The sequence below is a fragment of the Manis pentadactyla genome, chromosome 8 (assembly GCF_030020395.1).
Source record: "Manis pentadactyla isolate mManPen7 chromosome 8, mManPen7.hap1, whole genome shotgun sequence".
Taxonomy (NCBI): Eukaryota; Metazoa; Chordata; class Mammalia; order Pholidota; family Manidae; genus Manis; species Manis pentadactyla.
In genome coordinates, this window is record NC_080026.1 from 100,940,093 (window position 1) to 100,966,527 (window position 26,435).

The following is a 26,435-nucleotide window of genomic DNA, read 5'->3' on the forward strand; positions in this document are numbered from 1 at the left end:
GGTGGAAGCTCTGGGCCCACACCCCTCCCTCACCCATACATGCTGATGACTTAACTTCCCCTAGACAGTCAGTCACCTTTAGGAGCCTGGCAAGAACAGCCTCATAGTGGGGCTAGCCTTGGGAGCTCAGAGACCAGTGTTTTGGTCTAGTGTGCACCACCAGCTTGCTGGTGCACTTGGACAAGTCAGTCAGTCAGTCTGGGCCTCATCTATAGAAAGAAAGGAGGAAAAAGTTCTGTCCAGCTATGAGCATCCGTGGGATAAAGGGCTTGGGGTGGGGGTAGGATGAATTTATACCCTGTAAGGACAGCCTGGGTTTGGATTTTCTGCCTCAGACCCTCCTTCATGCATCCCAGATATCACTGTGTCCAGCCGAGCCAGGGCACTAAGTCTTTGATGACCCCCAAGCAGGGAGAAAGACATGAACCCCTGTGGCTACTTGCTTGGTGTTAATGTCCTTCCCAGTGTGTCAGACCACTGGGGCCAGGGGCATTCCTGGCAGCAGGATTAATGTGGGTAGGGGTGCAGAGATGGGAGGCCCAGTCATGTTTTTGGAAAGGTAACAGGTCAGAGGCAGGCTGAAGCCTTGAATATAAGGCTGAAGAGTTAGAACTGGCCCTCGAAGACAATGGAGAGCCAGTGAAGGTTCTTAGATAGAGGAGTAAGAGGAGCTAGCAGCAGGGAAACCTGATATGCGCGTCCAGGCATGAGGCCTGGATTCAAAAGGAGTCATAAGGCTAAGAAAGTTGGCCCAAGTATTTATCAGCGCCAGCTGGACTCGGCAGGCCTCAGTTTTCCTCCCATAGACTGGGTACGTGGTCCACGGGACATTGGCTAACACAGACTGGCAGTATGCAGGGTGTGGCAGGGAGGGGCAGGGGTCAGTGCTAATGTCTTCCTCTCCATGTCCCAGCGTCCCCCTGGCTTGGGGCTGTCTGGGTTTCCCACCCAGCCCTGGGTGGAGCCCCACTGCTCCTTCCTCCTTCTGTGGGTTTCTGGTCCTAAGTGGGAGGGGGGTCTCCGGGGGCTGCAGTGGGCTGTAGGGTGTGAGCTAGGGTGGGGACTGTGGCAGTGGGTGGAGTCACAGGATGGGTGGCCATGAGTCAGGAATTGCTGGGCCTGTGTGTCATCTGGCTGCGTGCTGTTCTGGCCTCCCTTCTCCTTTCTGCCTCATCTCTCCCACTCACTCTGTGCTTAGTGGCTGCTCTCCTGGGCTGACAGTGCTGTTTCCCAGAGCTCAAAGCCCATGACAGAGAAGTCAGGAAACCTAAACTCCAGGTTCCAGGCTCTGCCAAGACACAGGGGACCCTGCGCATGTTCCCTGCCTCCCTAAGCAGTTTTCCCCTACCAAAGAGTGAGGGTGGGGCTGACCAAGGGTTCTCAGCGCCTGTTGCACATACACGCAGGGCAGCTTTGAAAGGTAGCCTACCTCAGACCAATTAAATCAGATCCCTGGGACAGGGCCAAGAGCCTGACTGGGAACCTCTGGTCTGGATGACCTCTCATGAGCTTTCTCTCCACCCTCCCCAGGGGCCCGAGGCAACACTGTGAGCAGCACATGGATTCCGAAGGCCAGAGCCTGTGCTGAATCTTGCTCTGCCACTTTCTAGCCCTGGGGGCAAGTGGCTTCATGTCTCTGAGCCTCAATTCCCTCATCTGTGAAATGGGGATAAAATTACCACATTACAGAATCACTGTGGGGACTAAATGGATTAACCTATGTAAACAGCATTTGTTTGAGCCAGGCCTGGTATGGATGTGGTAAGCACCATGCAAGGGTCAGTTGCTGTGGTCTCTGATGTAGACCTGCTTCCATACCACCCCTCCCATCACTGCGCATTCATTCACCCATCAAGCATTCTGCGGGCTCTTCTATCAGCAAGCCCTGTCCTGGATGCACAGGCAACAGAAGACACCCATCATGGGGGCTGGCCTTGACTCTCCTTTTAGCCCATCCAGGGGTCCAGTCCCAGAGGGCAGGTTCTGTTGGTCCCAAAGATGAATGGGCAGGGGTGGATGGCTTCCCCAAGATCCCGCCAAGTTACTGGGCTGAGGGAACCCCTCTTTCTGAAAGAATACCAGGAGACCCCAGACTCAAGAGAGGAGGAAGGGGATCCCAGGCTGGTCCTGACAGCCTCAGCTGGTAAACACAGGGCCAGGGGGCGGGGGTGTGCAGTTCTCAGTGTCTCCTGGTGGGGCCCCTGGACACACTCTGGGTGTGTGATGGCTCTGACTGGGCGGGGCCCCAGGGCTGCCTGGAAAGTCGAGGTCTGCCAAGGCTGGCAGCATATGGAGCAAAACAAGGAACCTCCTTGCAGCCCGGCACAGGGCCTGGCTGCATCCTCCACCTCCTAATGTCCTTTCAGCACCCTGGAGGATTAGATAGGCATCTTTCCCCCCATGTACAGATGGCAGATGGAGACTGCAAGGGATGGGAAGGCGCTTGCCCAGGTCAGGGAGCATACGCAGCAAAGGCAGGCCTGGAACTCACCTGCATGTAAGCAAGACCCAGTGGGGGCAATCAGGCTTCTCTGGGCAGCTGCCTTGGTGGGGCATCTTGGGAAAGGCACCAGTGTATGGCGACTGCATCATATGATCATGATGATTAACACACCCCAAAACCCTCTTCTTCCCTAGCCTTCCCAGCAGCAGCCCTGCAGACTCCCACTGAGCTCTCCAGTTCCTATAAACAGAAGAGCACCTGTGGCCTGGCTTCTCCAAGGTCCAGGGGTTGAACCACACACTTACCCAGTTAAACCTTCTCCTTTCACATTGCACCTTTGAGTATACCAAGACAGGGGTAGGTACAGGGACTTGGCTAAGGCTGCATGGCCTGCGAGCAACAGAACCAGGATCTCATCCAGGCCTGGGTGGCATTAGGGCCCATGCCCAGACCTCCTGCCTCCCACTAGCAAGAGCAGTGCTTTCCTTTGTCCAGCATTTGTCGATCTGGGCCTCGGCTGTCACCTCAGACAGCACTGGCCCATATGAGGCCAGAACCCTGGAGGGATGCCTGTTTGGGAAGTGTGGCCCCTGGGGGCTGGCCCCCACCCAGAAAGGGGTCATCAGGAACACTTGCTGTGAGGCAGTTTGCACGTACTGTTGGGAGTGTCAGTGCCTTTCAGCCTCTTGACCTTCCTGTCCACCTCCTCAAGTAGAGGGAGCACAGGGCCTGGAGTCCAGGCTGCCCCATGGAACCTACAGCTGAGAGTGCGCCCAGCCTTGCGTCAGTCATGGGTATAATGTCAGCTCAGTTAATTCTCCAGCCAGTGGTAGCCCAGAAGGGGAAACAGACCTGGAGGGACAGGTGACTTGCTCATGAAACCTTAGCTCCTCAGTCCAGCCTCCAACACCAGAGCTGACCTGGATTCTCATCCCAGTCTTGGACCCACCCCTGTCCTCCTAGACTTGTGTCCCCTCCTCTGTAAGGTGTCAGGCTTAGATGGAGGACCTCCAAGGACTCTTCTGAGAGACTCTACCAGGCTGTGTTAATGCTGCAGGTATTGGGGATATCCCAGGATAGGGACAAGGAGTGTTCCTCCTGGCAACCCTCAAATGGGCAGTGCAGGACCACATGGCAGATGCCAGGCTGCCCCAGCAGAGTGGGCAGAGGCAAGAGCACCTCTGAGTGACAGGATGGGTGAGCATCATTCCTTGGGGCCTGGGCAATGCTCACTGAGAAAGCGAGGACTTTCCGGCCCTGAATGTGCTCCCTGGAGGAGGCACCACTCCAGCTTGGCTCTGAACACAGCATATCAGGATTGGGTACTGGGTGAAGCTTTGGAGGGGCCCCCAGGGACATGTCTGCATGTGTGAGGGCTGCATGTGCCCCTACCCCTTGACTGCAGCTATCTCCTGCTCCCTGGTGCCACCTGTAATTCTCTCAGTGGCCCAGAGCTGCTCTCCTGCCAAGCCTCTGGACCTTTGCTCAGGAGGAGTGCCGCTGCCCCAGGAGGATGATGCCCCTGACCCCCCATTTTACTTCCAGGCTGGATACACCCTCTAGCGCTAGAATTGTCCCTCTCTTCCTGTGTCTTGCCCTCCTTGCAGTAGACAGTGTGCAAATACCCTGGAAACATACTGGCAAATGTTGGCCTTTGGCCCTCTTCTGGCCTTCCCTCTCCCTGCCTCCCCTGCAAATCTTTTCTTCACCTTCTCTTCCTCCTCTAGCAAATCATAGGCACTGTCATTAGTTGTCAAAAGAAGGAAATGAATGAATGAATGGAGTGTATGAACAAATGAAGAAACAACCCCTAGAAGTCAGCTGATAGCCCCCATTTTTCAAATGAGGAAACCATGTCTCAGAGATGTTAGGTAGGTGGAGAAGGCAGTTCTGGGAGCCCCTGGCATTTCCCTAACACCCAGTTTTTGGGTTCCCTGTAATGCCAGAGTGTGGCCCCGGGTTTGCACTGGGCGTGTCCTGGCCACCTGAGTGTTCCCCACCTGCAGGCAACCTACAGGTCATTCCTGCATCCCCCGCAAGTCAGCCAAACCCTGCCAGTCTGCCCTTCCCTAGCTGCTTGTGAAGATTCCACATAGAAGAGAGAGAGGCAGGGAGCCGAGGGGCACAGGCCCAGACATTCGGGGCTTCCCTGGGCCTGGGCCTGGGCCTGGGCCTGGCTGTGGGCAGGCTTTCAGAACAGCTTGAAATATTCCCAGTGGAAATGAAGAAAGACAGGATTATTGAACCAAGAGTAGTCGTGATTGTCCGGTAGCCCTGCCCAGGAATTCCTCTGGGCCCCAAACAGCCAGCTTACTTGGTCCGCTTTCTTATCTGTTCCTTGAGGCCAACTACAGCTACTGCTCTTTGGTTAGACAGGATTTCAGTCCTTTTTTGAGCACTCAGAGCTGCCTGAGCCTCTGGGCTCAATTCTGCTGTGCCTGGAGTGAGGACAAGGGTCTCACAGCCAAAGAAATAACCAGGCACCCAATTTTAGTTATGCAAGGAGAAAGAAAGAAACAGTCCTTTGGCATTGAAAGGTGGGCAGGGTTCCGATGGGCAGAGCTGGTATGCAGAGCTGTGGCAAGCGTGCTTTGGATGAGACAGTGCACGTTCTACTGCCTTCAGCTATGTGACCTCTGGCCTCTGAGTTCCTTCATCTGTAAAATGGACCTTACAGCTCCCTGGTGACAGGACTGTGCTGGCCACGGCGTGGAAGCAGTGAGAATCTGTCTGTGGCAGGCACAGCGGGCACCTGTTGTATGTGTCTCATGGCAGCAGGTGTGAGGAGCTAAGGCCTAGTGACAGAGGCCTGAACGACAGACTCAGAGGGCATTGGGTAGCCCCCGCCCCACTACAGCACTACTAGGATGCTCCAACTCCCTCCCCCAATGGTCTAAGGGTATGTCAGAGCTCTGGCTGATGTCCTGCTCTACAAGATGAGCCTGGGGCCTCCCCTAGAGGGACAATTCAAAGCTGCACTTTTTCCTCCTGGCCAGCCGGCCTCGGCTTCCACCTAGGCCCAGGACCCTCGGTCTGGCTGTCCCCCATGTCTGGATTCCTCCCACCGACAACCCCCAGCTTGGTGAGGTCAGGGAACATGTATTTCAGGAATGTGGGAGGCAGGGCAGCCAGCCCTGTGTGGATAACCATCAGGGTAAATATTTGTCTTGCTCCTGGAGCCAGCCCTGGCCTCCAGGGGAGGATGAGGGGCCTGTTCCCAGGGTCATGTAAGGGGAGGCTTCCCTGGGCGAATCTCCGAGGTGGGGGACCCATGTCTGCCCAGTGAGCCTGGGAGCTCCATCTGAGGCCATCCTCCCTGTGCAGGGCCAGAAACTGGGTCCCTGGCCCCTGGCCTGCAGGACCAGATGTTTGCCCATCTGTAAAATGGGGATAGGAAGTGTTGCCCAGGCCAGCTCGGGTGAGGAGGGTCAGTACTATGGGAGCTGGTCCAGATCAGTTAGCCAGTGGGGCAGCAGGTTGGACCCAGTTTGGATAGGTGACCATGTTCCACTTGGCTACTTATGACCTTGAGCAATTACCCCTTCCCCAAACTTCAACAGTCACCATTCACTGACTGTTCCTTCCTATGTGACACCTGTATCCAGGCACCCATGTCTCCTTAAGCCCTCACAGCCACCAGGGCATAAGGGGGACATGTGTATGATTAGCCCTGAACTCTAGCTCATGGTGCCATTGCCATGGTCCCCTGCCCTACAGATCACATTGGGGCAGTCCAGCCCTTCCTCCTAGTGGCTGTGGGTAGGTCAGTGTCATGATCAGGCTCTACAAGGTTAGCCTGAATCCTCCCCTGGTAGGTGAGTAGCTGGAGGTGTGATTAGTCTGTGTTTAGAAAGGACATAGGGCTCAGAGATACACAGTCACTTACCCAAAGTCACCCAGTATTAAACGGCAAAGCAGAGATTCAAACCCATCTCTACCCATCCTTGCCCTTAATCTCACCGCTGAGGACAGGGTCAGGGCTTCAGCCCAGAATGTGGGTGCCCAAACCCTGGTGGTTGTAAGAGCAACCAGTCCACTTAGCCACAGGCCTAGAGCCACAGGCACTGGTCTTACATGGTGTCACATCCCGGATATGCTGTGGCACGGGTACCCCTGTGCACAATCCCTGATCGGCCCTTGCATCTCTCTGGGCCAGCCCCAGCCCCAGACAGCTTGTCCTCCCAGAAGACCCCTAGAGAAAGGCAGGGATGGGAATGTGGGTGTGGTTGGGAGAGAGCATCAGGGTCTCGGGACAGTGCCCACCGAATGACCTCTGAATCCCAGAGCCAGCCTTGTCCCTCTCCACCTTGACACCTCTGGCAACCCTATCCTCAGAGCTCAGTTTCCTGCTCTGCTAAGTGGGCACCTATTACTGTCCTGCCCTGTTCCCAGGAGCTGCAAACACACAAGAAGGCAGGCAGGTTTCAGCCTGCAGTCTGCACACCTCTTTCTGCCCTCACAGTCAGAAGCTGCCCTGTGGTCAGGGCCTCACCCCTCCCACCCCAGCCCTGGAGTGAGAGTGCTGGGCTGAGGACACCACAGGGGCTCTCTGGGCAGCAGGGACTCATCCCCGGGGAGACTGGGTGGGCCTCACCTCCTCCACTCAGCCCCAAGCCTCAGTACCCCACTCCCTGGCGCCAAGTGTCTTTTAAGCAGCTATTGCTTCCCTAGGTGGACCTGCCTTGTCTGCAGTTGTGCTCCGGTCAGGCTGGGGGCAGGCATGGAGACGCGTGATGTGTCTTGGGCCTTCTCCTCTCCCTGGCCCCACCAGGTGGCCAAAGCTGCACAGGCTGTGAGCCTGACCTGGGGGACCTGGGGGGCTGGGGGAGGAGGTGGACACTATCTCCTCTGTGTTCAGAGCCCTACCTGGATCTGGGTCACCCATCCAGTGTGAGGGGACCCAGCACAGTGGCAGGGGAGCATGGGTGCCAGCGCTGTCTGCCTCTGAGCAGGGCTCTGAGCAGCTCCCAGGCTGGTCTTCTGGTAGTGGGCAGAGTGTGAGTGAGGGCAGACCTCCTGCTCACATCCTGCCCCTGTCCTTACTACTGGCTACTCCTCACTACTACTCATGACTTATGTAACTGTGCGACCTGAGCAAGTTAGGGAATCTCTCTGGGCCTCACATGTAAACTGTGGTTGCTAGATTCATTTCTGCCTCACAGTATTTCACCAACAGTTAAAGAAATATCCCAGCCGTAGCCCCCAGTATGGACTCATTAAGGTGAGCCTCCCAGTCCTCTTTCTTTCCCAGGTGGGGGTCCAATGCAAGCTCATAGGGAAGGGAGGTCAGTCCCCAGTGAGGGCCCAGGCTCATACTGGGGCCCCCACTGTGCGGTGCCCTCTCTGTGTGAAATTGGACCAGAAGGTCTCTTCTCTGTGCCCCTTTGTGTAAGTCTACCACCAAAGACCCAGGGTGGCCGGAGCCGTGAGGCACACACGTGTGCACCGTGAGCCAGAGAACTGCTGAGGCAGGATGGGCGGGTAGCCTTCCTTGGGACCTGGAGTGAGTGAGTGAGCACTTTCTGGCACTAGCTTCTGTCTCAGCTGCCAAAATAATTATTTTCTCCTTGTCAGTGGGTATGTGGGCCAGCCTCCCTTTGGGAAAGGCCTGAGCTGTGGGCAGTGGTGAAGCAGAAGGCTGATTCCAGTTCTACCCTAGTCACGGACTTGCTGTGTAACCTCAGGCCCTCTCCAGGCCTTAGTTTCCTCCCCTGTGAAATGGGGAGTCAGAGTCAGCAACCACAGGCCAATTGTGTCCCATGGCAAGCACAGTGGGGCGGCCAGAGCTAAAGGGCTGGGGCGTGGAGACATTCTCTTTCCCATGCTGGGCTGGGGGTGCCAGGCCCGGCTGTGGAAACTTGGGGCTTAGGAGCCCAGCACTCCACAGAGCCAAGCACCAGCCTCTGCAAGGAAATTTATACGTCAGCTGACATCCTGGAAAGCTACGTGCATGTTCCACTTACGGGCACTACCTCATCCAGTCTGTACAGCTCTTTGGAGGAGGTCCCTCATTATCCCCATATCCTTTCCCAGAGATGAGAAAACTGAGGCACAGAGAGGTAAGAAATTCCCCAAAACCACACACTTGTTAGGAGGGTGAAACCAGGACTTGAACTGGAACCTTCTTATTACTGAGCCCACATGTCGAACACCAGGCCCTGGTGCCTCTTTTTGAAGTCTCCGGTACCCACTTCTCTCCCTGGGAGACTCTACCTGCTGCCCAGTGAGGTGGGACCTGGCTGCTGTCCCTGGCATGTGGGAGCCCATGTTTAATGTGGCATATGTATTCCTCCTGGTAGCCACAGGCCTCGTTCCCAGAGACACTCAGCCATGCACTGAGGCTGGCCATTTCTCAGAGGAGGGCACACAGGTGCAGGGAACATGGCGACTGCCCAGGGCCGCCCAGCAAGGCACCTTCATAGCTCAAACTCGAACCTGGGGCTCTGGGGTTCCCACCCTGCAGCCAGGACTCCAGGGGAACCCAGCTTCTGGCCTTTGGCTCTGGTCCTCTGGGGTTCCCGGGGGGCCCCGTGGGTAGTGGAATGGAGCCAGGAGTATCAGGGGCCCACTGAGGAGATGGGCCAGCTGGCTCCTGCCCAACAAGGATGATCACGTCCCTGCATACCCAGGGCACCAGCAGGCCCTGCCGCTCTGCCTCCTGGTCTCCCCGACTCCTCCTGTCCCTTCTGAGCACTCTCCCCCAGCACCCTTGGGGGTCTTCTCAAAACAGAACTCGGGTCATGTCCGTCAGCTGCTCAGACCCGCCTGTGCTTCCCATTCTCCTCTCAGTGGCTGGTCCTGCCTCCTGGCCCCCATGCACCCCACTCCCTCCCTCCCTCCTCACACCTGCCTCACCACCCACTCAAGTTCTCCACTGAGTCAAGCTTTTTTCCCTATCTTGGAGTCTTCACATATACTCCTCCCTCTGCTTGGAATCCTGTGCCACGCATTTGGCCTACCTCTCTCTGGCTCATCCTTCAACTTTGTGTCCCTGAAGAGGCCCCTTCGAGCCTCGGCTCTACGCTGCATATCCCTTATTCTCATTCTTTCTGGCAGATGCCACTTTAATCATGTATCATTTGGTTATCAGAGTCACCACAAGGGCAGGGATCACTGTCCTGTTTGCAGCTCAGGGTTTGTGTTGATGTTTCACGAGGGAATGAATGAATGCTGAGTGCTTTTGTCACCATGTGTCTTAAGGCCCTCTCAGTAACCCTGAGAGAGAGATATCATGATCCCATTTGACAGATGAGGACACTGAAACCCAGAGAGGCCAGAAGCATCTGCATACTCAAATGGCAGGTGTGGGATGTCAGGGGCCCGCCTGTGTTGTGATGCCCCTTGTCTCTCAGTCCTTCAGACACCCCATCTGTCAAATGGGGATACTTTGGTTTGCTGGCCATAAATGGTCCGGCAAGCAGGCGGGTGGGCTATCTATGGCAGCACTGTCAGCTCTGGGGTCCTGCTGCAAGCAGACTGCTGACCTCCCCTTCTCATCACAGCAGGATGGAGCTGGAGTGAGGCGGAGGGGCTGAGCTGCTGATCGCCCCGCGAGACGCTGGGGATTCTCGGGCCACGGAGGTAGGTGTGCACCAAGGCAGGCGGGGAGGAGCAGCTTGGCCCGGATACTTGGGGAAGGGTAGGCATGTCCTCAGTAGGGGACAGGTGCTCTCCCCAGTACACTGTACATTTCACTGGAGTCTCACCCTAAGGGGCGGGTTGGGTGTGGCCACTCCTGCTGACACCTTGCCAGCCCCCCGGATGGACTGCCAGGGCAAGGGGTGGGTGGTGCACCTGGGAACGGGGCAGCTTTGGTGTCCCCAGCCTTGGCATAGCAGCCCTGTCCACACTCTGAACCACATGGTGCATGGACACTGTGCCCTGAGCAACATGGTGGAGCTGGGTGCCTGGGTGAGCACAGAGGCCTATTCTCTGAAATGGGTGCTGGGACTGGCCCATCCCTGTCTCTCCCATAAACACACTGAGGTGTACACATGAACACTCACAAGTCTCTCGGCTCTGGGGTCAGAGTGCCCACACTGAGACCCTGGCTCTGCCTGTCTTCCATGATCTTGTATGGTTTCTCTGTGTCTCGATTTCCCTATCTATAAAGGAGGGCTGGGATTGCAGCACCTGCCACCTAGGTACACCAGCATTCCTGCCATCAGTAAGCACTCGGGAAGCTATGTCAGCATTATTGTCAAGGATGCTGGGACCCTCCCTTCTTCCTGCACACCCAGTTTCTACCGTTCCCTCCTGCCTCAGCACCCACCAATGCCAAGATGGACATGAACTAGTTGTCATGCCTGGTGAGAGGGTTTGGGCCCCTCATGGAGCTCCGGACAGTGGCTGGAGCCACAAGGTCCTGAGAATGAGCCTCCTGGGCCTGCACCTGGCCTGGACACCAGAGTGTCTCATCACAGAGTTGCGTTTCAGGGTTGACCACACTTGGCCTTGTGCCAGAGGGTAACCTGTGTAATCCCTCTTTACTTTGTGCCTCTCAACCCAGAGATGAGAGGCCTTCACAAAAATGCTGCCTGAGCCAGGGCCCTTTGTCCCAAGGCTCTGGGCTCCAGCTGGGGAAGCCAGTCTTCCCCCTGGCCCCAGGACTTGCCTTATCTCCCCTCTGTTGCCCTCAGCTCTTCTCCTCAGGCCCCTGTGCTCCCAGATGCCCAGGTGCAAGGCCAGGCAAGCCCTGGGGTTTTTCTAGGCTTGTCGGTCTCTGGAACCAGGGAGTGGGGTAGATCTTCCTTCCCACTGCAGGAAATCTGGCTCCTTGCTATCAGCTGCGTGACCTTGGGCTAGTGCCTTCACTGCTGTTAAGAGTCTGTGGTCTCATCTGAAAATGAGGATAATTATGCCAGCATTGCTGAGAGCACTGTTGTGGGGATGCTTAGAAGCTAGAGTATTTTTAACTGTTACAGCTTGGTGAGAGTCTACAGTATACCAGGCACTATGCTCCTTAAATTCATATTTCTCCCTACAGTAATCCCATGAGGAGGTGTGTTTAATGCCTCATTCTCCAGAGGCTCAAAGTGGTTAAGAAACCCGTAGAGCTGTAAGTGGTGGAGTGGGGATTTGAACCCAGGTACCTTGGAATTAAGCAGCACATAGTGCCTTACAGACCAGGGGCGGGGCCATGGGGCAGGCTCAGGATAGGTGCTCAGGAAACAACCTCCGTTTCTGCTTTACAGCTTTTGCCCAGCTCTCCAAGCCGGGCTGCCCTCAGGAGCCAGAGGGTGGCCCCCGGAGGCTGGTGGCCTGCCCCTCCCAGGAGGGCCTGCTGGCAGCTCAGTTGGCAAGGGGAACCCACTGCTGTGTGTGAGGTGACCTTTGAAATTATCCTTCATGGCAGGTTCTCTTTTCGGATGTTTTTCAAGGTAATTCATTCCCTTTCCAGAAATTGCCAGTGGCGGAGCATTAGGCAGCTGGTAATTAATCATAGGAGTGGCTTAGAGTTTGTTCTTTAAAAAAAAGGAAGAACAGAAAGCCTTGGTGGAAAAGAAAAGAAAACCTCTGCAAAGCAAGGGTGGTAATCAATACCTCGGTGTCCTAGAAACAGCTGGGGTTGGGGACAGAGGACATGCAGACTTCTCCCTTTCTTCCCGGGGCTGGCTGATGGTCAGCGCCTGCAACAGCATGTCTGGGGCTCTACCCTTAACTGCCAGCTCCCTGTGTGACTCTCAGCAAGTCACTGCATCTCCCTGGACTCGGCTTTGCCACCTGTAAAATGGGTGAAGGGCAGATGTCAGGGGAAAAAAGAGTATTAAACGATATACTTGTTCACTCCACATCCTGGTGTGTTGTGTTTGCCCAGTTGACATTTTGTTCATTGAGGGAGTGAATGAATGAATGATTTTCTTGGATACAAGCTAGCTAGCAAGGAGGTGGTACTGGCTACAGGACATTGTTTCTCTAGCTCTGTTACAATTCAGAGAGACAGCCAGGGGGATGGGCCAGTCTGTCACTTTCCAAACTAATGGTGAAAGAACAGTCTTGCCCAGTAGACTCTGGCCAGCAGAGCTTGGGCCCCTCAGTGGCGACCTCACTGTCTCCTTGGCATCCTCAACTTCAACTTTCCAACAGTTTAAACTGTCCATAGAGTTTTGTTAAAGCTGCCTTCTGGGAAGGTAATGAGTTCCTCGTCACTAAAAAGTATGCATGCCAGGGTTGGGGCTACACAGGGCACTAAGGCAGCAGACTGGGAGGGTGGGGCTCAGAGCATTCCTGAGTTTAGGAGAAGCACAAGGCTCTCCAGGATGGACGTGGGCAGAGAGGAAAGCCCCTCCCCTCCAGAGCCCCTTCCCAGAGACCCCTGGGGAGGGCAGGAGAGGGCCACTGAGAAGGGAGTTGTTTATGCAGCACACCTGTGTGTGGGGCCTGTACCCCTGGAGGGAAGGAGGGTGTGTGTGTGTGTGTGTGTGTGTGTCTCTCTCTCTCTCTGCCTCTGTTTGCCATCATGTGGCTGTCTCTGTCTCTTTCTGTTTGGCTCTCTGTGCGTGCCCCCCTTGCTTCCCAGCTCCCCTGTCTTCTCACACCCAGCAGCCCCACTCTGCCTCCTCAGCTGCTGCTCTCTCCCTGTCCTGTCATGTCTGTGGCTCCCACTCAAGCCTGGCTCTGGAATTTCCCCTGAGCCTGGGACCTGCTCTCTGCTCTCCTTTCCCTCAGGGACACTCCTAGCTCCTAGCCAGGTGTCCTAGTGGCAAGTCTGCTCTGTGTCATGGCCTCTGTCATCACCAGGACTCAGCAGAACTGAGACTTCCCCGGCTCCCAGCCTGCCGCCCTTCACTTGTTTATCCAGCTCTGGGAACACACTCCTCCCTCCCGCCGTGCTCCTTGGAGGTGTCTGAGGCAGTGCCCCACACTTGAGGCCACATGGAGCCTGCACGCTGCATGTAGCCAAGTGCTGGGCCAGGCACCATCCCATCCCCATGGACCCACCATGCCATCCACTTTGGATGGAGTCCAATCTCCCAGCTCAGGGAGACCTGCCTAGGTGGCTACCCTATACTGTCTGGGGCATGTGGGCCACTAGCCACAGGCTAAAGCAGGGAAGCAAGAAGGCCTGTGTCCACTCAAAGGAGTTGTTGGAAACCAGCATTTCCCTCCAACACTAACAAAATTCCTTCTATAATTAGAAGTGAGTGTCCAGGAGCTGGCTGCCTTGCAGGAGCCAGTGTATACTCACGAATAAATAAATTGTCCTTTCCTGAGGGGAGGAGGAGCCAGAGGGTGTCCTCCCAGAGATCTGCTGGGCTGGGGAGTCTCAGTGGGGCCTGGTGGCCAGATGCCCCCACTCAGCTGATGCCTTCAGGGAGCTACCTCGGCTTCCAGTGCCTGGTGAGCCAGTCTTCCTAGGAGTGCCTGCCGTGTGCCCAGCCCACTCAGGCCGGCATTCAGAGCTGCCACCATCTGCCCCAGCCTTCTTTCATGGCCACATCACACCCTAGCCGTCTGCCAGGGCCCCTGGCTGTGGCTCCATTGCACCACCCCGCCCCAGCTGTATCACACTTCCCACTGATGCACCTTTGCTTCTGTACCTCCTGCCTCAGCAGCCCTCCCCCGTTTTGCTGTATGCTTTAGAAGGCTTGAGCCTTTTGGAGCCTTCCTTAAGCCTGCTTCCTCCATAGGCTGGACATGACCTCCATCCCCCATGGGCGCCATGGCGTCCACTTCTCAGAGGCCCTGGTCATCTGCCCCCTGAACTCTCCTGAAGTCTGAACATCTCCTTTGTGCTCTTATGCCCTTCGGAGTGCTCGTCAGACTGCCCGCCGCATCGTTTCTCATTTTGTATTGATTACACATTAGAATGATAACATAGTGAGTGTTCTACATTCTTTTTTCCTACTAAGTCTTTGAAGCCTGGTGTATATTTAACACATACACCACATTTTGGACCCCAGTGTTCAGTTGCCAAATGTGGTCCCTGGCATTCAACAGCACAGCCTTGGTGGATCTGCTTTTGTTGTTTGCAGGTGGGGAAACTGAGGTTGGGGAAGGCCTGTTGCAGATGAGAGTTTGCTGAAGGAGCGCGTACTCTGTTGGCGAGGCCACCACTGTCCTACAGTTCCAAATAAGGAATTGTAGTACACTGTGCTGGTCATCAAGGTCAATCATGGCAGGTGGGACTGTGGCTAGCACCCAGGCCACTGAGCCTCCACAGAAGTTGAGGGAAGATGATGTGAAGGATTCCATCCCCCCACGGTGGGTTCAGTGCTCCTGGGCTTCCCCACCTAGTCCCAGGCAGCCCCAAGGCAGCTATCACAGGCTGTGCCAAGTGAGGGTCAGTCCTGCCCTGGGTTGCTCCCAGCTTCCTGACAGGGAGCACTCAACCTGGAAAATGGAGCTCGGGGCATCAGAGCGCCCATCTGCTGCCAGAAAGGAGACTGCCCCATCCTCCACCCCCACCCGCATCAGCCAGGACACAGTCTGAACTGCACAGATGTCCAAAGGGTGTGTCCCTGTGAACCCAGAGGTTTCCCAGGGGATGGGGAGATGCCTGGGGCAAAAATAGCTCCAGGAGGAGAGGGGAAGGGAAGTATCTGCCCCGAGGCTGGCCCTGCTCCCGCCAGCCTGGAGGGGCCTCCAGGGACGAGGTGTTTCTCAGGAGCAGCCTGGCAGCAGAGTGGTCCCTCCAGAGCCCCCTAGCCTCCAGAGCTGACCCTTTATTACCCACAGCCCCTCCAGCTGCACTTTGCTGCCTGCTCTGTTAACAGCTGGACGCCTGTTCACCTCTGCTCAGGCATTGTGGCAGAAAGTCGTGGAAGGTTCAGATGCTGGGCTGGTCCTCCCTCCATGGGTTCCCCACAGGCAGGCCCGGGGCCACTGCTCAAGGAGGAGCCCCCTCAAAGGGGCTGCCTTTTGCTGCCAGCCAGCCGGGGGCTGCAGAGCCAGTGCGTGCTGAGCTGGCCCAGCGAGATGCATCCAACCCCTCCTTCAGCCCAGCACACCTGTGGCATTTCCTTGTCCCTGCTGTTCCAAGCCAGCCACCTGCTCTCTCCCCTGCTAGACTGGAAGCACCATGAAGGCTCAGGGCAGGCTGTGAGCCATGGCCTTGGCACAGTTTCTGGTACACCAGTGCTGAATGGCAAAGGGAAGCCAGCAGGCACCCAGCCTGTGTACCCTCGGAATCGCAAGGAGATTTTATCTAGTATGCCTGTTCTTCAGGTGCCGAGCAGGCTGTGTTAAGAAGGATTCTGAAGCTATGCAGGCTCGATGAGAAATAGTGTCATGTGCTGCATGGCCCATATTTGCTCTCTTGGCCCCAGTAACCTGAGCATCAGATCCACTTGTGTCTGAGTTCTGGGCTATGGCCTGGGCAGGCATAAAGAGGAGTGACCTCAGTGTGGTCTCACAGATGTCAGTCTGCCGTAGCTGCTCAGTGAACTGTGCCCTGAGAACCTTCCTGACTCCTGGGTCATGGGACCACATAGACTCCCAGAGAGCTGATTGAGGAGTGCCAGCCCCACCCCACCCTGGTTGTAGGACTCAGTAGGTGCTTTCCCTCACATCTATCACGTGCTTTGCACCCTCCTTTAGTTCTGGTTTGCAAAGCAGCACATCTTGCCTCACAGCTGCTTGGGTCCCTCCACTCCTTCTCTGAGGCTCTTTGGGGGAGCATCTCTGCTTATAACCTCCATGGAATGCTCCCATCGTGCCCCCTCCGTGGGGCCCCACACTCCAGTAGGTGACACACCTAATATGTGACAGCTCTCAGTGGATGACCTCGGTGAGCTCTCTCAGCAGCCCCCCACCCAGACTTCCTACCCCAGCCACCTTCCATCCCCTGCCCTTGTCATCGCCTGGGGAGCCAGCTCTCCTGTGCTCCTGCCTTCTCTGTCCCCAACAGATGCCCTCCCAGCTGAGTCTCCCAACCATCCTCTGCCCAGCAGCTCCAGGGTGACCAAGGATTAAGCCAGAAAAACTTTGACAAACCAGAACCTGTAATTATTAGGAACATTTTCTCTATGCGTAGATGAAATACAATGAACACCCTTGCATCCTATAGCCAGCTTAGTTGTCCCCAGTCACAGCTCCAAGAGGGCTGATCACTTTTAACCCCTGCCTGCCAGGAGCTCCTCTATCTGCTGCTTGCAAGCCTCCACTGCTGGAAAGCTCACCACCTACAGGTTCCCTCACATAAATTTCAGGGTGGTAAAGGATGCAGTATGGCATGTGGTTAGAGCATGGGTTTTAGGGACAAATGGTTCTAGGTTCACATCTCTGTTCTGCCACATATCAGTTGGGTGAGTCTGGATAAGTTACTCCATTGCTAATGCTGTCTGTTTCCTCATCTGTAAAGTAAGGAAGAAGCCACCTGCCTGTGAGGGGTGCTATGGAAATGACCTGCAGCAGTAGCAGTAGTCTTCTCTCTTAATGATAGACAGGTGCCCTCAGCCCTGGGGCATCTGCTTGACGTTGGCATCCCCTAAATCTGGTGCCCAGATACTTCCATTTGCCAATATACTGGCCCCTCAGGTCCTCTCTGGAGCTCCCGAGTGGGACCTTTCAGGATAACACTTTGAGATGGAGACACAAGCACCTCCTTCAAATGCCAACACACAGGCCCCCTGGGGTGCGGGTTTAAATGCAGTCTCATGCCTCTCTGCTGGAGTCTGATTCTGAGAGTCTGAGGTTGCATCTAGGGCTCTGATTTTGTGACCAGTGCTCCTGGAATACCTGTGATAGGGGAAGTCAAGGGCACACTGATGCCCGCAACGGGGAGCTGGCTTCTGGGCCTGGCCATTGTCACAGGCACTGGGTAAACTCAGTCAAGGCCTGTCCTTCTCTGTGGCTTGAGTTTTCTCATGAATAAACCAGGGGTTTAGATGATCTGTAAGTGCTCTAGGAAGAGCTTACTCTTTGGCACTCCTAAAACCCCATGATAATCAGAAGGACATTCCCTGGTGTCCCCTCTGCCTGGCTTCCTGAGGCAGACCTGTGGGTCTCAGCCCCATTCCTCTGGCCCCAGGGAGATTGGGTCATCAGCTGCCTGCCAGCTCCAAAGCCCCAGAGCCAGAAGAACTGTTTCCTGAGCGTCATGTGCTGTTTTGTGGTGGTTCCCTGGGGTCTTCCAGGAGGCCTCAGGTCAGCAGGCATCTACTGAGATCCACTCAGATCTGAGATTGCTTCTGCCAGCTGAGACCGCCAACTTGGAGCTGGCCAAGGGAGGCAGGGTGGAGTGGGGTCATTGGGCTCCTCTGAGGGGCCTTGGAGCTTTACTAGTTAACACACGTGGAAGCCTGGAGTATTAGAACTGGAGGATGGCCCGGTGGAGACCCTTCTTTTTACAGATGGGGAAACTGAGGCCCAGGGTGGAATATTGCTTGCAAGGTCACCAGGGAACAGTGGCCTCCCACCACACCCCTTCCTAAGCTGTCCATTGGGAATGCAGCTCTGCCAGGCCTGAGCTCTCAACCGGCATCTGCAGCCTCTGAGAAGAAACAGGCCCATCTAAGGACAGGGACCCAGGGGCAGCGTGCTCCTGGACACTGGACTCTTCTTTGACCTGCACAGTCAACCTAAGTCACCAGCACCCACTCTGCCCAGCCAGGACAGCCCCCATTGGAGGCTTGTAGGAATGTCCACACTGAGGGAAAAGTGCTCCAGAAATGAGAAGGCTCTTGCTTCCTGGCTCCCTTCCACTTTCCACTTGGTGGTGCTCAGGGGAATTAATAAGCAGAGGTGAAAAGGCTGACCCTGTCCTCCTGAGACCTTGTTTGAGGTGGCTGGGGCCCGGCAGGTGACAGAGGAGGAATCATTCACCATTGGGGCCTTCAACCCCCAACCTGGGGTGATGTCAGGCCTGGAACTCAGGGTCTGGGCTGCACTGTCATCGCTCAGATGAGGGACCAGAGCTGCTGTGCCCACTGGCACCCTGCTTGCACAGCCAGCCCTGGATGTGGGCCAGGGTGGGCACTTTGTCTCTTACCTGGGCTGGGAGCCCAGCTGGGTCCTCCATTCACACCTGGCCCCTGGTACAAGACTCACCTCCAGGTCTTCACTCAAGCCAGTCCCTCCTCCCCACACTTATCATCTGTGGTCAGTAAGGCAGCAGTGTTTAATAAGCACCTACTGTTTGTGTGGGTCTGTGCCAACCTGTTTTAGAGACAAGGAAGCAGAAGGCCCTGAGACAGCCCTCAGGTTGACATGGTCTAGGCCAGGGTTCATGTGCAGAGACTCAGTGATACCCAGAGCCCCGGGGCCAGGAAGGCACTGAGATCAAGGTGGAGTCCTTGCGGAGAGGGAGTTATGGAAGGCTTCCTGTGGGAGGCTGGTTAGAGCAGAGTGACATGCAAAGGAGTTCATGGATTTTATGTGGGGCCAGGGATGAGACCAGAAAAGCCACTGCCTTAGATGAGGGTGTGGCCCAGGCCAGAACCCCGGATGGATGGCCATGAGTACCCACAAGTGCACGCATGCCTGCGCCTGTGTGAGCTGCAGGGGCAGGAGGTGGGGGGAGCAGGGGTGATGGCAGTTGTACCAGAGCACAAGCAGGCACACACCTGGGCTCCGGTATAGCAGGGAGTGGCAGGGAGGTCTGCTGGCAGAGGGAGGCTGGGACTGTGGTGTAAGGCAGCCACGGGCTTATGCCTGGTGCGTTGTAGGCCATATTCCCATTGAATGAATGAACAGCACAGAGTAGTTGTTTTATAAGCATTATGGGAATGAACAGCACATAGCGGGCTCCCAGTAAATGCTGATTGAATGAAGGATACATGGTACCTGCTTGGGTATCTCCTGATCAACTGAGAACCTGGGCAGGAAACAGGGACAGGGAAATACAAGGCAAGGCGTGGCACAGGGGACAGAGCCAAGAGCAGCCCAGAGTAATTCCTCAGAACCAGGTAGCTGGTGCCCACCAGGGGCACAGTGTGGCACCTGACCAAGTGGGGGCACACAGGCCAAGTTGCTCAGGGTCCAGCTGCAGTGGGAGCCTCTCTTGGGCACACCCCAGACAGACACCTGCCTCCTCCCACCTGAGAGCCTCTGAGACAGGAGGAAAATGATTGTGCTCTGAAAGGCAGAGAACAGCTGAGCCACTGGGCCCTTGGACAGCAATAATAATAACAGCATCAGCAGGCAGTGCATCATCCCCCTCCATCCCGGCAGCACCTATGAGGTGGGGACCAGCATCCTGTCCATTTCATGGATGAGGAAACTGAGGCAGGGAGAGGTTAGGAAAGCAGCCAGTCTCCGGTTGGCGGACTGTGTCCTCCACATGGTCCTGCCTCTCTGCTAGGGCTTGTCCCATCCAGCCCTCGCTGCCAACACAAGGAGCGCCAGGTCTCCATCTTCTTTGACACAAAGGAGGAGGTGGACACAAACTGTGAAATCATTTGAAGTCTTCCATTGTTGGTCTTTACACAGGTCCTTCTGGTGCCTTCCCAGCTGCTGGGGAGGATGAAGGCCCAGTGGTTAGAATGGGCTCTTCCCCTGATTTGGTCTTTTGTAATAGAAGTAAATTATCTGCCAGCCCTTGGTGCCTGGCCATTTGATAATTCAAGTGTTTAAATGGTAATGACTATGGGGCTGGCTCGGGAAGGAGGCAGTGAGTTAGATGGGAAATTCAATGGGAATTAAAGGTTCTTACTCTCAGTACAATATGATTTTTCCAAACCTATGGCTTCTACTCCAAGAAGAAGCTGGCCAGAGAAACCACTTGGGGCTGGGGCAGGGTTTCCTGGGGCTGGGCCACACCAGGCCTGCTTGGTTCCATCAGAGGGGCTTAGGCTGCAGAGCTTCTGGGTGGCGGCAGGAGCTTGGTGGCTGAATACAGAAGGGGGACAGAAAGGGTCAGAGGGGCAGCCTATGTATCCCAGTTGCCAAAAAATCCCTCAAGCCCCAAGGACAGCTTGCTGCTTTTTGAGGAGTTTGAGGGGGTTTCCTGGAGAGCAATGAGGAAGGATTTTAAGAATAGATATTGATTAGCAAACAGAGTAACTGACTTGCCCAGGATCACTCAGCCAAGATTTAAGAACCAGTTCTTGCTGTTAATCACTATGATAACTGCTTTGTGTGTGTGTGTATTTTGGGGGAATCTTAATGTAATTGTGTTAATTAGCTCTTGGCCCTTATATATTATGCATCACCTAATTTAATCTTCATAAGGCCTATTTTGCAAATGAGTAACTATGGAACAGAGAAGTTAAGAAGCACACCTATGTCACACAGCCACCAGGAGATGGGATCAAAATATAAACCCAACTCCATCTAACTTTCAAGTGAACCAGACCCAAGGCACAGAGCGCCTGCTGCAGGCATGGCCAGGGGAGAGTCCCCTACCACCAGGAAGATCAGACAGCCTCCTGGAGGCATATCAGCTTTGTCTCTGACAGATCAGTTATCTTTAATCTTCAGGTCTCCAGCTACAAAGTCCAGGTCACCTGCCCCTCCAGAGGCCCTTCCTCTTCATCTTAAAATGAGAAGAATAGAGCCTCCTGGCTGGAGCCCAGGAGGATTAGGCAAGTAGCGGGTATGTTCCCCAGATTCAGCAGGAGTCAGGCCTACCCTCAGGGCCCAGAGCCCTTCCTGGCATGAATTCAGGTGGTTCTCACAGCCAGGGTGGGCTGAGCAGCAGGGACACCTGGGACACACAGCTGTCACTGGAAAGGGCAGGGAAAGGCTGAGACAAAGGGGATGGAACAATGTGAGCGAAGACAATGGACACAGCCAATCCTCAGCCACCCAGATGTTGGCTCCAGAGAGGCCAGTGGGAGCAGTGGCCTGTGATGGGTCCCAAGGGTGGATCATGCCTCTTTTTGATGGGCAGCAAGGAGCCAGTGCAGCTTTTGATCTGTAGAGGGACACAACTGCATCATTTCTCACTGAATTTTCATTAAAATCCAGCATGTCAGAGCCCAGAGACCAGTGTGTTTAGGTGGCATCTCCATGCCCTGGGTGCTGGTAAGGAAGGGGTGCTCATGTTGGGGAGCCCCTCTGTGGTTGACGTGTCCTTCTGCAGGGGTGGGCTTTAAAATGCAAGTCCAGTGGGCACGGGACTTGGAAGAGTTCAAAGAGTTCATTCCGAAATGGGGGTGGTGGGGAAGAGCACGTAGAAATGCTGGCCAAATGTGAAATTCTGGAGGCAGAGGATATTAGCTGCTGGGGAAGCTAGGAAACCTATAGATCCCACCTCCTCTGGATGGGGGAAACTGAGGCCCAATGATAAGAAGGGGCTTATCTGAGGGGCCTGGGTCATCCCAGAGATGGTGCATGCTCCTCCTCCCTAGGAGTCCCCAGAGCATGAGCTGGAGGTGAGGATGGAAGGGAGAACAGTCAGTGTGCTTCACCTGGGGCACCTCCCTAGGGCTTGGAGGGCCCAGAGCACAGGGATCCTCACAGGGCAGGGTGGGGCCTCGTGGGGCTCAGCAGCCTGTCTTCCTCAGTTCCTAGACACTGACCTCCCAGCACCTGGACAGGGAAGGAGACCGCTGGTGGCAACCAAGTCTTCCCAGAAAGTCCTCCAGGGCTTGGAGCCTCTCTGTCTGTCTCACCACCACCTCTGTGCCTCTCAGCTGCTCCGCACCCCTGTGTGCCTAGGGCTGCACTCTGCCTCCCTGTCCGGGTGGTCTTCCTGCCGGCGCTCCTCCTTTCAGCCCAGCGTCTCCTTTACACACCCGTTCTGTCTCCTTCCTCAACACCCCTGTTTGTCCTGCTCAGGGCAGCTGTGCTACACAACGCCAGGGGGCGTTCTTCCCACAGCCACTCCCATCCCTGGGGCTTCTGACTCCGTCTCAGTGCTGGTTTGTCTCTGTCTCCCTAACGTGGGCCCTCTTTCTTAACGGGCCTTCTTGCTGTTTTTTTCCTCAGTCTCTCATTTTCCCTCCCTGGGTGAGTACACACATGTGCATGCCCATATGTGCATCCCTCCCCACTCCCTGTACATACACACACGCACAGTCTCCATCCCTCTGCAGGCTGGGTATAGTTTCCTCCCTACTCCTGAGGGCCTAGCTCGGCTCCTGCGAGCCAGCCAGTAGGGGGCAGCCTGGAGCTGGAGCCCTGAGCCTTGGGCCTCCTTGGCAGCCCTGGTGTCCTCCAAGCCTGGAAGGCACTGTGTCTGCACCAACAGTGGGCCTCCCTGGCCCAACTAGCAGTGAGCTGGGTGCCAGTGTGAGCCTGATTACCACCCTTCTGGAAAGTGGTCCCCATCTGGGAACAGGAATGCCCTGGATGGGAAGAAGCCGGGAGGGGGCAGTTTGTGAAAAAAACAAACAAGCAAGGGATTATGATCCCTGAAAATGCACCCTTTGTCTACTGCTGGAACTTAGCAAGTCCGAGAAAGTGAACAACAGGGCATGGGAGGGCAGTGGGCAGATGGCGCCAGGGCTGCAGCTGTGATGAACGATGGGATGGGGCCAGTGCCCAGGCCCCAAGGGCCCTTAGGACAGGAATGTGTCTCCTCTTCCCCTAGAAACATCATAAAACACATGGCTGGTGGGAAGAGCTTCCAGCTCTCTCCAAACGCAACCGCCACTCCTTAGTCAGGCAGTCAGCAGATGTTTGTTTAGCACCTATGGTGTACCAGCGCTCTTCTGAGTGTTTAGGAAACCTCAGTGAGCAGGAACCAGGTCCTGCCCTCCACGAGGCGACGCTCTAGCAAGGGGAAAAGCAGCATAGGTCGTTAGCCCTCTGAGGCCCTCTCTACTGCTCTGCTCCCCATCGTGCAGCAGGGAGGCGGGCTGTGAGCGTCAGTTCCTCCTGTGTGCCAGGGCACAGCCTCCTCACCATCAGCATAGCCTGAGGCATTCACTGCACAACGCCCTGCTGCAGGTGTTGCTCACTCCACCAGGGACACCCAGAAGCACCTGAGGTGGGAGGGGCCTAAAGGACTCAGGTAGGGGTGACACTTTCACCAGCCTGGGTAAGGGCTGCTCCAAACACCAAGGAACGGAGCGGAGAGCAGCCTCCGGAAGGGGTGGAGGAGGGCAGCTTGGTGGTGTGGTCCAAGACTCCCAGGTCCATGGTCAGTAGCTGCTGGACCCTAGAATGGTTTCTTAACCCCTCTGGGCCTGTTGCCTCATCCATAAGATGTGAAAGTCAGACCGCTCACAGACTTATTCTGTGGCTTAAATGTGATCACAGGCCTTGCTCACAGGTAGACAGTGGAAGTCAGCTGTATCCATCATGTGGGGAGACATGGGGAAGGCAGAACAATCCCACTTTGCCAGGGACACAGGTGAGAATCGCCAGTCTGGGCTGAGGTCATTCTTAGTCCACTACTAACCTGGTGGCATTGGAAAGCCTCTTCTCTCCGTGGGCCTCAGTTTCTCCATCTGTACTTAAAGGGGGAAGGACTCACTGATGTGGAAGCCAGGAGGTCAGGGATTGGAGTTTGTGGAGTGAGGTTACCGTAGTCATTAGCTGCTAACAAGCCCATATAAACTGCCAGGTGCCTGCAGCTAGAGCTATCCTGGAGCAAGGCCCCGGGGGAGCTCACAGGGTCCCTCTGGGGTCCTGGAGCTCTACCTGGCCAGCCAAGTGTTCCCAACTGCAGCGGGAACCACTGGTCTCCCTGCGTAGCCGGGCTGGTGGGGCATGGGCCTGCTCGCAGCGCCTGGCAGAGACCCGTAAATTGAAAACATGATGTTTCCTGTCAGAGGCCGGCGTGGGGCTGGACTCAGTGTGGCCTTGGAAAGCTGGCCTCGCTCTCAGGAAGCCCTGCTCCCACAGCACTGCCACAAAAACAGTGGAAAAGTGAAACCTTTTCAAGTCTGTGTTTCCACTGTAAACAGGGGATGAAAGCTGGCCCCTTGCCTCCTGGCGCTACTCAGCCCAGCTCCCCACCCTGCACCAGACTGTCCAGTCTTTGGAGGCACCTCAGCTGCCCCCTCTGCCCCAGTATCCCTTCAGTTATAGAAGTCCTGCACCCTAATTCATGAAGCCTTCCAAGTCTAGTTCAACCAGGCCATTAGTCTTCAGCACCCATTCTATAAGAAAGATAAGAGGAGAACACCAGTGCACAGAGAGGCACAGGACTCCCCCAAAGTCGCACAGCAAAATGAGAGCAACTGTGGTCCTCTCCTTCCTGCCTGGAGTGACTTTCCAGGGCCTGCAGGCCACAGAGGGAGGTTCTCACAAGTGGGCATATGTGCCTTTGCTAAACTGCTGCCTAATCCAGCAAAAGTTTCTTAGACTTCGTCCTGTAAGTGGAGACTCTAGTGCAAGTAGCGGTTAGTGGAAATGACTTATTTACTTTAAACTCTGATAATGTCCTTTTTTCCTTATTGTAAAAGTATTGCATGCTTGTAGAAAGCCTGAAAATCACAGAAAAATTGAAAGAAGGAAAATTAAAATTGCCCATAATCCTCCCAACCAGAGGTCATCCTAGTCAACATTCTAGTGTATTTCTTTCTGGTCACTTAATAATTTATCTTTCTTCTCTTTTGGACTCACATCATGAGCAGGTTTCAGGGTCATTCAGTGTTCCTAGAAAATGTGATTCTCAGTGGTCCTATGGAAGGACACAGAGGAGAACTAGGGCTGTAAGCGCTTCATATGTGTGCTTTGCCCCTGGCCTAGGCCAGCTGCGATGTGGCATTGTTGGAGACACAGGGAAGAGGCCCCTAAGCCTGTAGTTCATGGTGCAGGTGGCCTGGCCTGGACCCCAGGCTGCAGAACCCACCCAGCTCTGGTCTGCTGTGGGACTTTGTGCCTGCCTGGCCTGCCTACCTGTCTGTAAAATGGGCAGATAGGTAAATGGGCTCCATCCGAGTGTCCGTGGCTGTCAGCCTGCTGCAAAGGCTCTGCTTGCCAACTGCCTGCAGACACCGTGATGCGTTCCTTCAGCCTGTCCGCCCCACACTGCGTGCTTACCGTATGTGGGTGCTGGTGAGTCAACTGAGGAAGAGGCCCTGTTCTCCCCAGAGTTGTGCCTCCCACACTTCTGCCCCTTTTAACCTTCAAGTCCACCCGGCCCCCCTCCTCCCCAGCCCCTCACCAGGTTGGGGCTGGAGCCCAGCTGAGTGGGAGTGGCAGGGGCCCCAGGAGGAGCCATCTCCGGCCCCCTCCCCCCGCCAACGTCCTTGGTGGCCCTAAGACAGCTTTATGGAGGACAGATCGAGGCTGTCTTCCTCCTGGCAGGTTTATTTCTTCATTTTTCAAGCCCTGCTCTGATTTTTCCATGTCTCCCCCGCCCCCTCCCTCCTCATGCTTCCCTTCCTTCCCCCTCTCTAATCTGTCAGCCCAGCCAGAAGAGAGGGCCACTGGCCTCCAAGGTGATTGAATTATTCGGGGGGAGACAAGCCAGGGTTTCTGCGTGAGTGCTTTTGGCTTCCTGCCCTTGGAGAGGGGTTGGGGGAGGAGGTGTGATGGCAGGACTGTGGGCCTTGAGTTTCCCAGACAGCCCTGCTCTCCCTCCTCTGGGCGGCAGATGAGCCCTCCCACCAGCAGTGTCGGCTGGCTGAGGGCCACCACTCCACCACCCTGCCCTCTGCCCTGCCCAGCCCTGCTCACCTCCACCGAATAGGTAGGCCCCGTCCAGACGCAGAGAGGAAGGCAAGGCATTGGGGCAGCTGTGCCTGCTGACGCACGTAGGAGAATTTCTTAAACATCTGCTTTCACTGGGCTGTAGGCCAGGGACCCAGGATGAAGAAAAGAGAGGTTAGCACTTGTAAAGCACCGTGTGTACCAGGCACATCTGCAGGCATGACTTCATGTGCCCCCCTGCATACCAGTTCAAAGATAGACAACAACAGGTAAGAGTTACTGGCCTCATTTTTAGAGCTGAGAAATGTGCCCAGTGCAAACTCTTCCTGCTAATCTGTAGGCTCTTGGAAGACAGGGGCTCTGTCTCCAGGAATGAAGAAGGCCACTCAGAAGGGACCCAGTAAATGCTTAGTGAACTTGTGTCTGTGGAAGTGAGACCAGAGAGGTGAAGCCACTAGCCCAAGGTCACACAGCTAAAAATGTCGCCCCACTTTGCCAGGCTCCAGGCTGCCTCTCCTGGTCTGGATGTTGGCAGGGAGGCCTGCCATGCCAATTGGCATTG

The 26,435-nt window shown here is 55.5% G+C and overlaps 1 protein-coding gene across 6 annotated transcripts in view; it reads left to right on the forward strand.

Annotated features, from left to right (window-relative positions):
• ZMIZ1 (zinc finger MIZ-type containing 1) overlaps positions 1-26,435 on the forward strand; it is a 224,350-nt gene that overhangs the window by 72,340 nt on the left and 125,575 nt on the right. For 4 of the 6 annotated variants that reach the window (XM_036928780.2, XM_036928785.2, XM_036928784.2 and 1 more), the window contains exon 3: positions 9,946-10,024. The exons of 1 other annotated variant lie outside the window; for it this stretch is intronic. The gene's annotated coding sequence lies outside the window, so the exon portion shown is untranslated. The remainder of the gene's footprint in view (positions 1-9,945; positions 10,025-26,435) is intronic. One more of the 6 variants, XM_036928782.2, reaches the window with a different exon arrangement.